This window comes from Pseudonaja textilis, chromosome 2 (genome assembly GCF_049901715.1).
Source record: "Pseudonaja textilis isolate UNSWEBS1 chromosome 2, rPseTex1.2, whole genome shotgun sequence".
In the NCBI taxonomy this organism is placed as follows: domain Eukaryota; kingdom Metazoa; phylum Chordata; class Lepidosauria; order Squamata; family Elapidae; genus Pseudonaja; species Pseudonaja textilis.
This window is the reverse complement of record NC_141991.1, coordinates 110,448,384-110,461,705: the sequence shown is the minus strand read 5'-3', so window position 1 is coordinate 110,461,705 and position 13,322 is coordinate 110,448,384.

The following is a 13,322-nucleotide window of genomic DNA, read 5'->3' as shown; positions in this document are numbered from 1 at the left end:
GGCCAATGTCTTCCTGGCCCTCTATGGTTTAATGGGTTAAGAATATCCTTTGCAGGGGTGGGGTGGATCAGGCAGCTCTGCTCTCACAGCTTTAAGAAGGAAGGGTTGATAACTGCTGACTTCCTGGCAGTCCTTCCTTTGATTAATTGCCAGAGCCTTTGGAGATGTAAAAGGATGCAAAGTATGTTTGTAAAGGGTCTGGCTTCTTCCAATCTGTACAACATACCCTCCACAAGACTTTGCTCCGCCTACTGCTTTAGTTTCACACCCAAGCTATTGCTTTCCAGTTTCTACAGGACCCTAACAATCTTCTGGACAGATTTATGCAGTTTCTTCCCGATCTCTTCCTGCCCCCTTTTAAGTCTCCTTGCCTCTTTTCTTTGCCTTTTCTATGCCAATGCCACCCACCCAGCCACTGGTATGCTATTTGATCTCACTGCCCTGCTTAACCAACATTTAAGTGGCCGGTGAAATAGTCAGGAAAGGAGATACATGTGGTAGGATAACTCTGTGGTGTAGCACTAGGTTCCCAAGCCTGTGCCCGCTAATGGGAAGTAGTTATTTTCAATGACAGTAAATCAGACTGGCAAGCTTAGATGCTTCTTGCTGCCTAATCATGAGCTACTTGGGCAGGACAACTTACTGGAACTGAGAGGAAATAAAAGTAATAAACAAACAGAACTGTTAACATCTGGCCCTTGTCATATCGTGAACAGTTTCTGCAGGATGGGGGTGGGTGGGTTATCATTTATTCTCTGACTTTGTAGGGCTTCGTGGTGTAAAGAAAGAGGGTAAGAGCAGTAGAGCATAACACACTGTGCTAAAATCAGGACGTGCATGTGTGAGTGTATATACACCTACATATAACTCTTCTGTGCATTCACATTTATATTCAAACAAGACCAAGCAGGTCAGGTAAGTAAGAAGGCCATTTGGGCGGCTCAATTTCTAAAAACTCAATTAGCATTGTGCTCCAAATGCCCTGCAGATCCCAAGGATAAAGTATCGTGCATCAACTTCAGAGGGAAGGTTTATAGAAAGCTCATTATGCAACTGCCCTAGGAGCAGGGGTCAGCTTTGCAGTGAAGACTTGTCATTGCAACTGGGAATAGACCAATTTTCCGAGCAACAAAGTTCACATCTCTGACTTCCTTTCTGGTAATAGCTAAAAGAACATTTTAAATATGTCCTCCCTCTTCCCGCCCCTCAACACCTCCCACAGACACCCTGTCATTGTGTGTGAGAGACATTGCGACATGGGCCAAACTAGCCCATCTCACCAGAGAACAAGCAAATCTGTGGGTATTTTTTTCAAAAGCCTGGCACTTCTGCAAGCGAAATCTCAACTACAGGAGAAAACAAAGGCCGTAACTGGGTACATTAGAATAGAGTGAAAGAAATTGAAACAATCATTAATACTGGAAATAATACAAACAAAAGTAACTGACGCTCATGATCTTTCTCAACTTTAGGTGCCTTGCAAACAAGCTCAATGCATATTTCCCAACTAGCATCTAAAGGGAAGTAATTGGGGAAATTGGACCTAACCTATTTCTCATCTCCACCTCCAGCCAGTTTGGACTAATGGTTAAGGTGTTGACATAGAAAGGAGGCTGTGAGTTCTATCCTGCTTTAGGCATGAAAGCCAGCCGGGTGACTGTGGGCCAGTTACTCTTTCTCAGCCCAACCCACAGGGTTATTGTTGTGGGAAAAACAGGAGGAAAAAGGAGTATGTTTGCCCCATTGAGTTACTTATAAAAGTTAATAAAGATAGGATAAAAAATTAAATAAATAAAGCTTATGCACATGTAAAACAAGGCCTTCCAAAATCTCAGTATGAGCCTCAGAATTCTTCAAAAACTGCCACTGTGCTTTGGATGAACAACATCCCTATTAATTCACACACTCAAAATTACAATGACTTCTGACCTCTTCACTTTTTCTTACTTCTATCTCAGAGGCTGCTGAATTATCCTTCCTAGTTCAGCAGTGATTTGCATGATTCTACCCACTATTATTAGATAGCAAGGGATGAGGAAATGATGGGAAAAGTTCACTGATTTTCCATTATGGGAAAAATGCTTTCATCTGCAAACATATCACTGGGCAGAACAAGAGAAAGACGTTGCTGAGTAGTTAGTGGAGGTAAAGACAATTTCTTCCAATTCATAAGTACGAATTTTTAGTTTGAATTAATAGTTAGGTTGCCAACATGCTGTACAAAACATATTAAGGAGTTACTTGCTCCTTATGTCAGGTGTCCAATGTCTGAACATATTTTCTATTACTAGTCTAACATCCAATAATATTCTTATTAGTAATTGGTAGGATAAACTCACAGAATGGAAAACGCAACCCAGGCATCTTCTTCAAGAATGTTATCGCCACCCCTGCCCTGATGCAACTTTTTGGCAGGTGTGAATATTTGTTTAACAGATTGGTTTATATAGCAAGGATCATCTACAGGTAATTTCACTGGTTTTTAATTTGTCAGGATTTAGATGTAGTTTTCCATAGCAGTGCAAAGATGGATGTGAGAGTTAAGAGTTTCTGTATTGAAGACTCAACCCTCTGAGGAATCCCTGATGCCAGAAAAAGAGCAGATATAAAGTACCAGCATGACTGCTAAGCATTAAGGCAGTCAAGAACACACAGGAAAAAAGCATACTTGCGTAAGTGTGTGCCCTTGTGGTCCACAGGCTCAGAACCCTGTGTCCCCTAGCATTTTTGTTAGATTTAAGATGTTCCTCCAGCGCACAAGGGCCTTTCCTGGAAGAGATAGAAGACAAGGAAAATCCCTCAGTGCACTGGGGAAACAAATCTCAAATCCAAGGTTCCTTCTTCCTGCAACCTGCCCTGCCAGCCTCCCCATTGATTTTCTGAGGAAACCGGTAGAGAAGATTGCAAAACATGTGATTACAGGGAACTGGGCAACCAGTCATAATGCAAACAGGTTGTCACGCATCTCAAATCTGGTCATGTGATATTGGGTGGCTGGTGTGATTGCCAGAAGTATTTTATCAGCTGTAAAGCACCCTTCCAAGGTCAGCACGAGAGCAAATAGTCATTAAACAATCAGTTGGGAGAGGATACCTGTAGCATACATTAAAAAATGTTTTCACCTAATAACATAACATAACGAAGGTCACTTAAATCTTGGAAAAGGGAAGTCCATATATCAAATGCACTTATTTCCTCACAGGTTAAAAAAAAGGGAGCCAAGGGAGGCACTTGCCAGCATCACACCAAAGTATGGTAAATGGTGCACATGCCACATCCAAAAGGGCAGTGTAGGGAAAGGTGAACAAGGGAAGGAAGTGGGTGGCCTTTTGTCCGCCCTCTTTCTGGATAGCTCGCAATAATGGAGTTCCTGAAAGAAAACATGTGAGCCGGAAGAGACAGCCAGTGGGATATCCACGGGCTTTTCCCATTTCCTCTTTATCTGTAATCCTTTTGGAGGTTCTCTCCCTGCCAGCCCCTAACTGTGGATGGAACATGCTCTGATTGGGGAGGGGGAACACGGTTGGCTTTGTCAGCCATTATTCTAGAGACAAGTTCAATCACTGAGATCAGAGGCCATAGAGTCCAAATAGAGGTTGGAAATAGAGAAAGCAAGTTTCATACCAGTTGTCATGTGCTTGCTGATGACCTATAGCAGTGTTGGTGAACCTTTGCTCTTCTGATTTCTGGTGCAAGCATTCACACCAGCCACCTGGTCTTCCAGTTTCTGGCAAGCATGTGTGCACGAAGACCAGCTGGCCGATGCGCATGTGCACACCAGAAACTGGAAGATCATCTTCTTGGTGTGTGCATGCACACCAGGCAGCTGCTCTTCTGGTTTCTAGCAGTCCCACATGTATGAAGACCAGCTGGCCTGCGCACCGGAACCCAGAAGATATGGCTCTGCCTGCCACTTCTGGAAGGTGTGGCATAGGTTCGCCATCATGGATCTATAGCAAAACCTGGATGGAGATGTTGCATTCATCCCTGTGCTTCTTGATCTCTTAGGAACTTTCAATATTCTTGTCCCTGGTATACTTCTGGATAGGTTTTGGGGGTTGGGAACTGGTGGTACTGTTCTTCTATAGTTCTCTTCTTTTCTTCAGGACTATCAACTTTTGTTGATAACAATAGTACTTAGACTTATATACTGCTTCATGAGCTTAAATGGACTCCAGAAGATGGTAAAGGACAGGAAGGCCTGGAGGAACATTGTCTACCCATGGGATCATGATGGGTCGGACAAGACTTCGCAACTAACAACCACAACAATAACAACTGCTTCATAGTGTTTTACAGCATTCTATGAACAGTTATTATCAGTATATTGCCCCCAACAATCTGGGTCCCCATTTTACCAACCTTGGAAGGATGGAAGGCTGAGTCAACCTAAAGCGCAGCAGAATCAAACTCCAGACTGTGGACAGAGTTTGCTGCAATACTGCATTCTAACCACTGAGCCACTACTTGATGTTGGTTAGGGTGGGGGAGTCATTCCCTAGACCCTTCCTTTATGAACTGCTTCGGGGCTCCGTGCTTTCTCAACTCCTGTTTATCATCTCCATGAAACTATTACATGAGGCCATCTATTAGTTTGGGACTTGATATCATAAGTATGCTGATGATATCAAATTAATCTCAATTGTAGAGATGGGCCAAGTGAAGCTATCAAAATCCTGTCCCAGTTTCTGAATGCTATGCAGTCACATAGGGGGAGGGAAAAAAACATCTTCAGCTCAATCCTACACGACTTAATGGCTACAATTGTTAGGGCCACCTAAATCCAGGGAGATTGCAATTTTCACTATGTATAAGGTTGTACTTCTCCAATCATTAAACAATCTGGTGGTCTTCTTAGACTCAGACTCAGAACTCCTGCTTGATAGTATAGCAGATGGTACATGTGACTAAGAAGCTTCATCTGGTTCATCAGTTGTGGCTTTTCCAGGATCAGGAGGCCCTTCAATCATTCATGACCTAATCAGCCCATGCCTCAATTATTACAACATGCTCTACATGGCACTGATCTTGAAGACAGCTCAGAAATTTCAAATGATTCAAAATGTAGCACTGTAGCAATGATTGGCAGGTCTCAATATACTTACATGAGACCCTTCTCTACGAGTTGACCTGATTACCAGTCTGCTTTTGAATGCAATCCAAAGTGCTGGTTATGATGCATAAAGCTCTACATGCTAGGAACCATCTTACCTTCCATGGTCTTTGTACAGCCCATACAAGCTAAGCCTACCAGATCTATGTGTCTCCTGCATTGAGAACATTCCAGAGAGTCATGAAGATCTGGCTTTTTCCCCAGAACTTGAGATTACGTTGTTTGGAACTGCTTTGTGAGTTTGTCAGCCAGATTTTCCACCTTGTGGGCATGTGTTTTAATTTGCTTTATCCATTTGACAGTTTGTTTTTGAATTGCATTCTATTTTATTCTTTTGTACTGTGTGAGCCACCCAGAATCATTTGGGGTCAGGTGGCACTTGAATTGATGAAGATAAATTGCTTTCGGCCCATCTAAAGGATGGCTGACCACAGTAGCGCAATAGCTTAAAAGGCCCTGAGAAAGCAAGAGAGCAGAAGTGGCTGTTCCTGAGGGGAAAAGCTGCTTTATTGTTTCACTTGCGCCTTGAAATAATGAGGTGGTGAGGAGTATTGTACAATAGCGGGGAATTAATAGAGAGGCAGGGGAAAGAGCACTCTACTTTTTGCTCTCACTTGGAGACACACTCCTCACCCTGTGCAATTTTCCAGTTTTCTCCACCATACAATGCCAAGAAAGCACCGTTCTAGTCAGTGGCGGATTAAGGCACACTGGCATCCTAAGCAACGAGAAGTCATGATGCCCCCTTCCTTTGTACATACTGTACAAACGAAGCCAAGCTTAGGCTGCATAAAAGTTTTTGTGGTGCCCCCTTTGGACCTGGTGCCCTAAGCACGTGCTTAGCCTGCTTAATGGTTAATACACCACTGGTTCTAGTTGCTTTCCTGGTGTGATCCACAGTGGCAAGAGAAAGGCCTTTTCTTGCCCACTCATCCTTCTCTGCGAAGAGCACAAAGAATGTTCTGGACTGTGGCTGCTCCCGACAACTCACCTCCCTTCTCCCTGGAGCGATTCCACCCAGTCCTCCCCCGTTTCTCTTTGGGTGGCCCAGCAAGAACGTTAAGGCCGAGAGACTCCACAATGGGAAGAAACAAGGGAGAGGCAGCTCATGTGGCTCGACCTGCCCGCCCTTCACCTCCATCCAGCTCCCTCAGGGCACCGCGGTAAGGAAACCTACACGCATAGCTCCGGCTCCTGTTCGCGCCTCAAGCTGGGCTAAAGAGGGCGCGAAATATCGGGACGCCGCGAGCAGCAGCAGAAAGCGAAGCGTTTCTTTTTTGCTGGCGGCTCCGTCTCGGATCCTTCCCCGTGAAAAGCCTCTCTCTCCCGGCTCGCTGTCGCCGGCCTACTGAGTCCAAAAGGCCCCAGCCCAAAAAGAGGGGAATAAGATTTAACCAACGGCCGCCCCCCCCCCCACCGCTGGAAACCTGAAAACGAGGCGGGGGGGGTATATTTCTCCATGCCAAGAACCGGACCTGGCCCCACATCTGGCCTTCCATAGGCAAAGACCTAAAAGCCGAATGTATAAATACATCCCCCTCCGCAGATGCCCTGTCAGGTATTTTGAATACCGTAATGGAGTTGGGATGACTGGTGAAGCCGTGCAGTATGTTCTGCTAAGGAAAGAAACCAGCTGTTTGGGCTCTTTCCAAGTGAGACAAGGCGTTTGGGGGCGGTGGAGGCCAGATTGAGCAGGATGGTAGACCTGTAAAGAAATAGATGGAGTTCTGTACGAGGAGCCTCCCTGCTCTCACTCCTCTACTTTGGCACCCAGCACTCTTCCAACACTAAGTTGGAAAGCTGAGACTACAAGCAACTGACAGGTGGATTGTCTTGAATGCAGTCAGTCACTGGTGGAGGCAAGGAGGGGCTCAGGGTTGGACCCAGCCTGGGAACATAAAGCCAGTTTAGGCTTTACAAACCCAAACCCTACACAAACCTCGGGACTTGTGGCAGGGTGGTTACTACCTTTTGGAGCAGGAATTGGGGCAGAATTTCCAAAGTCTGTTCAGCCAAACCCAGACAAAGAGCCAACGTCTTAGTGTCTGCTAGGCAGCCTTGCTTCTTGAGCATCACATCAAAAATTACAGCCAGTGTGTTCCTGACCAAGAAAGTATCATTAATCCAGCAGACTGAATATATCTTCCCTTGTCTCATATATAAAGCTTAATACTCGTAGTTACTGCACCACGGAGACCAATTGCTGTGTGGCAGTTCTATAGAGAAACTGGATAAATCTGCCTGGCCCAGACAGGAGTTATTCTATGGCTCAGGCAGAGATGGGTGATGACCCTATGCAAGCAGAAGAGGCACCCCATGGCAGGTTTCACGTTGCAACCATATTCTGAACTTGCTTACAGTTTTATATGCGCTGCTTTTGCTCGTCTCTATGGCAAAGAGTACAGGTAAAACCACTGAGCACCAGAAAATTGGTATGTGCCCAGGGATCGCATGGCAGCTGGAAGAATATGGGAGAGAAGAGCCACCATGAACATTTTTAAAAAGGAAGCATATACATGTTGATGCTTGTGTTATTGATAGTAGGACACTTTCACTCCGTATAATTATAATATACTAGTTCTATCAGTGGATGCCTCCAGAGAACATCAAACAACAATAAACTACACACTTTATGACTGCATCTTATTTAAAGGGATAAAATGTAATCTGCCATCAACACTTAAAAAAAAAAAGTAGATGGAACTTTAATCCTTTGTTCAAGTATGAAACTAGTACACCAGGACAAATTCCTTGTGTCTCCAATCACACTTGGCCAATAAAGAATTCTATTCTATTCTATTCTATTCTATTCTATTCTATTCTATTCTATTCTATTCTATCCTATCCTATCCTATCCTATCCTATCCTATCCTATCCTAGTATTTATTAAAATACTTGTCTCTGACATCTTTGTATTTTCCTATACAGATAGCCTTTGACTTATGACCACAATTGAACCCCAACTTTCTGTTGCTAAGTGAGACATTTGTTAAGTGAGTTTTCCCCATTTTACAACCTTTCAGTTAAGTGAATTGCTGCTTTTGTTTTAAGATAGTAACACAGTTGTTAAATGGATCAGGCTTCCCCCACTAACTTTGCTTGTCAGAAGGTCACAAAAGGTCACAAGATCCTGGAACACTATCATAAATATGAATGAGTTGCCAAGTCGCCGAATTTAGACCTTGTGACCATGGGGATGCTGCAGTGATGGTAAGTGTGAAAAAAAGCCATAAGTCGCTTTTTTTCAGGGCCACTGTAACTTCGAATGGTCACTAAACACATGATTGTAAGCAGGAGTGGGATTCAAATTTTTAACAACCAGTTATGTGGGCGTGGCTTAGGTGGTGGGCATGACTTGGTGTTCATGTGACTGGGTGGACATGGCTTGGTGGACATGTTATTGGCTGGATGTGGCCAACTCAATATCACTCACATCGAGGCACGCTTCTCCTTGCCTGGCCTCTCGTGACTGTGGGGATGCTGCAACAGTCGTAAGTGTGAAAAATGGTCATAAGTCACTTTTTTCAGTGCCATTGTAACTTTGAATGGTCACTCCACACAAGCAAAGTACCAGCAAAGGAGGGGGAAAAAACTCCAGAGAAGTTCCTGAGACAGGAAGTCTAGTCCTGCCAAGAATGTAATAACGGTTAATGGAGAGACAGTTTCTGTAAGCAACACCAGAATGTTTCCTTCCTTCTAACAACCGGTTCTCCAAACTGCTTAGAATGTTAACAACCGGTTCTAGCGAATACGTGCGAACTGGTAGAATCCCACCCCTGATTGTAAGTTGAGGGCTAACTATACAAGTCCCCTCTCGCCACAGAATCTGTCACTTCACAGTTGTTCTCTTAACCATTTTCAAGTGTCACTGTTATGGGCAACAAGCAGACATAAATGCTGTTAAACCCTGCTGTGCACAGATTTGGGCCAGATTGGATTGATGCAGTAAATCCTGATTAGTAGATGTTCAATACAGAATACTAAAAATGCACCTGAACTTTCCTCTTTCTTTCTTTCTGTTCATGCTAAAGTATACAACACTAGGAGACAATTTAGAACAATTGAATGTATATTTCAATCCACATGAGTTTGATATAAAAATTAGGAATCTATTTATAACTAACATAAGAAAGTTATCTCTGTCCTTATAGCAAATACGACCCCTGAAAGAAAATAATAACCATTTCTGTTTCAGCATAGTTCAGCAGAAGGCATTAATTGCGTGGCCCACTAGAACAGGAAAATCCGAACACCAGTTTGAGGGTCTTAGCACTGCAATTGTTAGCCTGTCAATGCCACTCTGAAACAAATTGCATCTGAAGTAAATGAATAAACTTCAGCTATATCAGAAGGTAACTTGGGCGACTTATAATAAATGTTGCTAACAGTTATCAAGTTTTTGTGATGTTACAGTTCTGCAAGATTTAGAGAGCTGATTTGCAAAGTTTGGACACACTTAAATGAGATGCCGACAAAAAGACAGAGAAACCTGGTCATTGGTTTCCCTCTAGTGGCCATTAATACAAGCCACATTCTTTTCTCCTGGGAAAGGTACATTATTGAGATGTCCTAGGATTTTAATAATTTGGAGGTGCACCAGACCGGGGTCTCCAACCTTGGCCACTTTAAGACTTGTGGACTTCAACTCCCAGAGTTCTTCAGCCAGCTTTGCTGGCTAGGGAATTCTGGGAGTTGAAGTCCTCCAGGCTTAAAATGGCCAAGGTTGGAGACCCCTGCACCAGAGCATCCCATGTAACTGTGCAAAGACCCTTGAGACCTGAAAGAATTGGCAACCTCTAAACTAGATAATTCTATTTGTTCTCCTCTCTCCTCTATGTCCCTTGTACTGAATCCAAAGTACTATTCTCAAAGGCAAGCCTTCTTGTGATGCAGGAGGAAGAGAAAATGAAGATTGTCACCATCCAGTAGCCCTACCATGGTTTTAGCAGAAGGGCTCTTGAATAGGCTGGAAGCAGGGGTGGGATTCAAATTTTTTAACAACCGGTTCTGTGGGCGTGGCTTATGTGGTGGGTGTGGCTCAGTGGTCATGTGACTGGGTGGACATGACTTGGTGGTCATGTTATTGGCTGGGTGTGGCCAACTCAATATCACTCACATCGAGGCACGCATCTCCTCGCCTGGCCTCTCATGACTGTGGGGATGCTGCAACAGTCGTAAGTGTGAAAAATGGTCATAAGTCACTTTTTTCAGTGCCACTGTAACTTTGAATGGTCATTCCACACAAGCAAAGTATCAGCAAAGGAGGGAAAAAAAACTCCAGAGAAAGGAAGTCTAGTTCCTGAGATAGGAAGTCTAGTACTGCCAAGAATGTAATAAGTGTTAATGGAGAGACAGTTTCTGTAAGCAACACCAGAATGTTTCCTTCCTGCCTTCCTTACAGGATTAGGCCAGTAATTTCTTCTAACAACCTGTTCTCTCAACTGCTTAGAATGTTAACAACCGGTTCTAGAGAATAGGTGCAAACTGGTAGAATCCCACCCCTGGCTGGAAGGGTATCTGCAAGAAGAAAAATGTAATCCCAGGAAGAAAGAGATGGGGAATATCTATTTCTTTGTTAATGTGCACATTTAATGTAACTATAAGAAAGGGATGGGATTTTTTTTTCCCCTGCCAAAGTGATTGTACTGTTCCTAATGTACCAGGAAACCATATGCAAAAGCAAAAGGGGTCTAAACAAAATGTAAATTGGAGTCAACTCCACCAGATACTTCTCAAAACACACACACACACACACACACACACACGTACCAGTATATATCCAACTCTCCATCCTGAAATTAGCCTTTTAACCAATTTTACTACAAAGATAGGTAGTTTGGGCTTCTGCTAACCTATCAGTTGGAACTCCAAGAAGCTGTCCTCTTTAGACTCCTAAGATCTTCTGATTTCTGGATATGAAATATTAAGATGGAACTTATCAAGAGCCTTCCTCAAGTCAAGCTTAACTCTCAGTGATGACATAGACATGTTCCATGCTGCTTTTTGACAATGTTATGAAAATCATTTATCAATGGCTTTTCTTTTAGTTATTTTGTTTTTCTTTTCAACTTTCCAATCTGGCCTGCAACAACTTCCTATCTCGATATTATTAAAGCAGGCTGTTCTGCACTTCAGATTTGTTCTGCACAAGGTGTTAGATTGTCTACTATTAGATTGTCTACTATTGACCTCATCCCCTTCCTAAGAGGCCTGTAGGGGGCGTGCATAAGCGCACCAATTGTGCCTACCATCCCTGTCCTATTGTTTTTTTATTTTTCTTATAAGTATCTATCTCATGTAGTCAAAACTATATTCATTCTTATACCTGTATCTTGTAAGCGATTGACAAATCAAATAAATACTAAAAAAAAATACTTGCCCACAACTCTGTAAGTATCTTTAATTAGAATAGCAGTTATATTAAAATTCTTGTGCTAAGAGATAATTAAACAGAACTGGCATAATGGATCTACCTTATTTCATCTACCCACTTCATCCTGGAATAGGAAGTTGGGGTCCTTTCAGGTTCCTCTGTTGGGATCATGAGTCATGATGAATTGGAATACAAAAACAGCAGATGCACAGGAATAAGTACCATCTTCATCTTGAGTCCCTCTGCCTTGAGAAGGCAGGTTGTTCAGATGGGGGGAGGGGAGAGACACAGAGATGTTGATTCATTCAGTAACTCCCAAGAGATAAATCTTGAGAGCAAGCCAACTAATTAACCCAACTAATTTTTCTGAAGAATCATCTTGGGTCACTTTACTAGCAACAATATGACCTACAACACTATCTTGCATTTCCACCTCACTGCTTCCAAAATAATAATCCTGTAGTGAAAAAGACTAGTAACTTCTTACCCAAATCTTCTCTCACTCCCATGATGTCTCCTGTACCTAACAAAAATGGAAACACTGTGATCATTACATGGATATACTGCTAAATTGGATGCTTGGATAGAGCGATCTTAGTGGAGCTTGCAAGAACCAATAGATGGTTGCAACAGAAATTTCTCAGGGTTCTAAACAAGGCCTCTAACTGGATTCAGTGGGGATTGGCTTCCTCATTCTCCAGGGCCTTTACATGTGGCCTTCATTTCTTTCCCCTTTTGTTTGACAAGAGGTAGGTATCCCCTGCCAGGAGTCCTCTGCTTAGAGGCAAGGAAACCCATCACTGAAGTGTAGCCCATGAAGAGGAGGAGAAAGGCAGGTTCGGACAGCAGCCCCGTTGTTAAACTGTGTGGATGAAACACTGAAAAGTGCCCGATAGACTTGCTCAAAGTACCATTCCTGTGAGGAGGAAAAAGAGCAAAAGAGTTGTGTAGTTAACTATCTGACCTAAACCAGGGAGTACATTTTCTCCTGATGGTGCAGGTGCTGGGATGTTTTTCAGTTATGCAAGTTAGAACCTTCTGCAGCAATTTCTCAGTCCCTTCCTCCTAGTAGGCACAGTTTTTACAGGATTGAAAATTAATGTGCTTTAGATGACGGTTCATCTCACCTTTCTGACTTCAGAATTCATCTAAAGTGGTCTGCACCTGTAATTCTCTGCCCTATTCCATCAGTCCAGTAATTGTAGCAACCAGTATTATCAGGGGTTATTAATTCCTGCAAGTTATGTGAGCTCATGAAGCTATGCATGAAGAAGGTGCTGCAGTTATGGGTTAAGTTATTAACATCCAACTCTCCCCATAGGGTGAACTCTACCTAAGTGCTCTCTGGCATTGTAAATCTTCAGGAAACATCAAAGAAGCAGAGCTTGGGTTACATATTTTGGAGAACAAGTCAATCTGCACACCAGAAGTGAAGTTGATGCTTGGAACACCAATCTATACTACATCAAAATATACTCAGTTTGGCTAGTGCCAATTACACTTACTTAATAAGATTCCAGCATGGGTATTTCATTCCATTCCATTAAAACTTTCCTTGACTACTCCACAGCTATAAAACTGAAACAGATTCTGTTTTTTTAAGACATGGTATGTTTAGGGAAACCTGCTTCTCATCCTCTGCTCCCAGAAGACTCCAAAGGCTAAGGCAGAAATTGATCTAGTATGTGTGCCATATATCTACCAGATGAGGTCTGGAGAATCCAATTTTCATAGCACCGATAACTACTTTATACTTGTGACACACGGAAGCTACATTTTCCTTTTTGCTTCAGGGAGAGAATAAGAAACTAGCAGCCAGATGTTAGATTTGCTTGC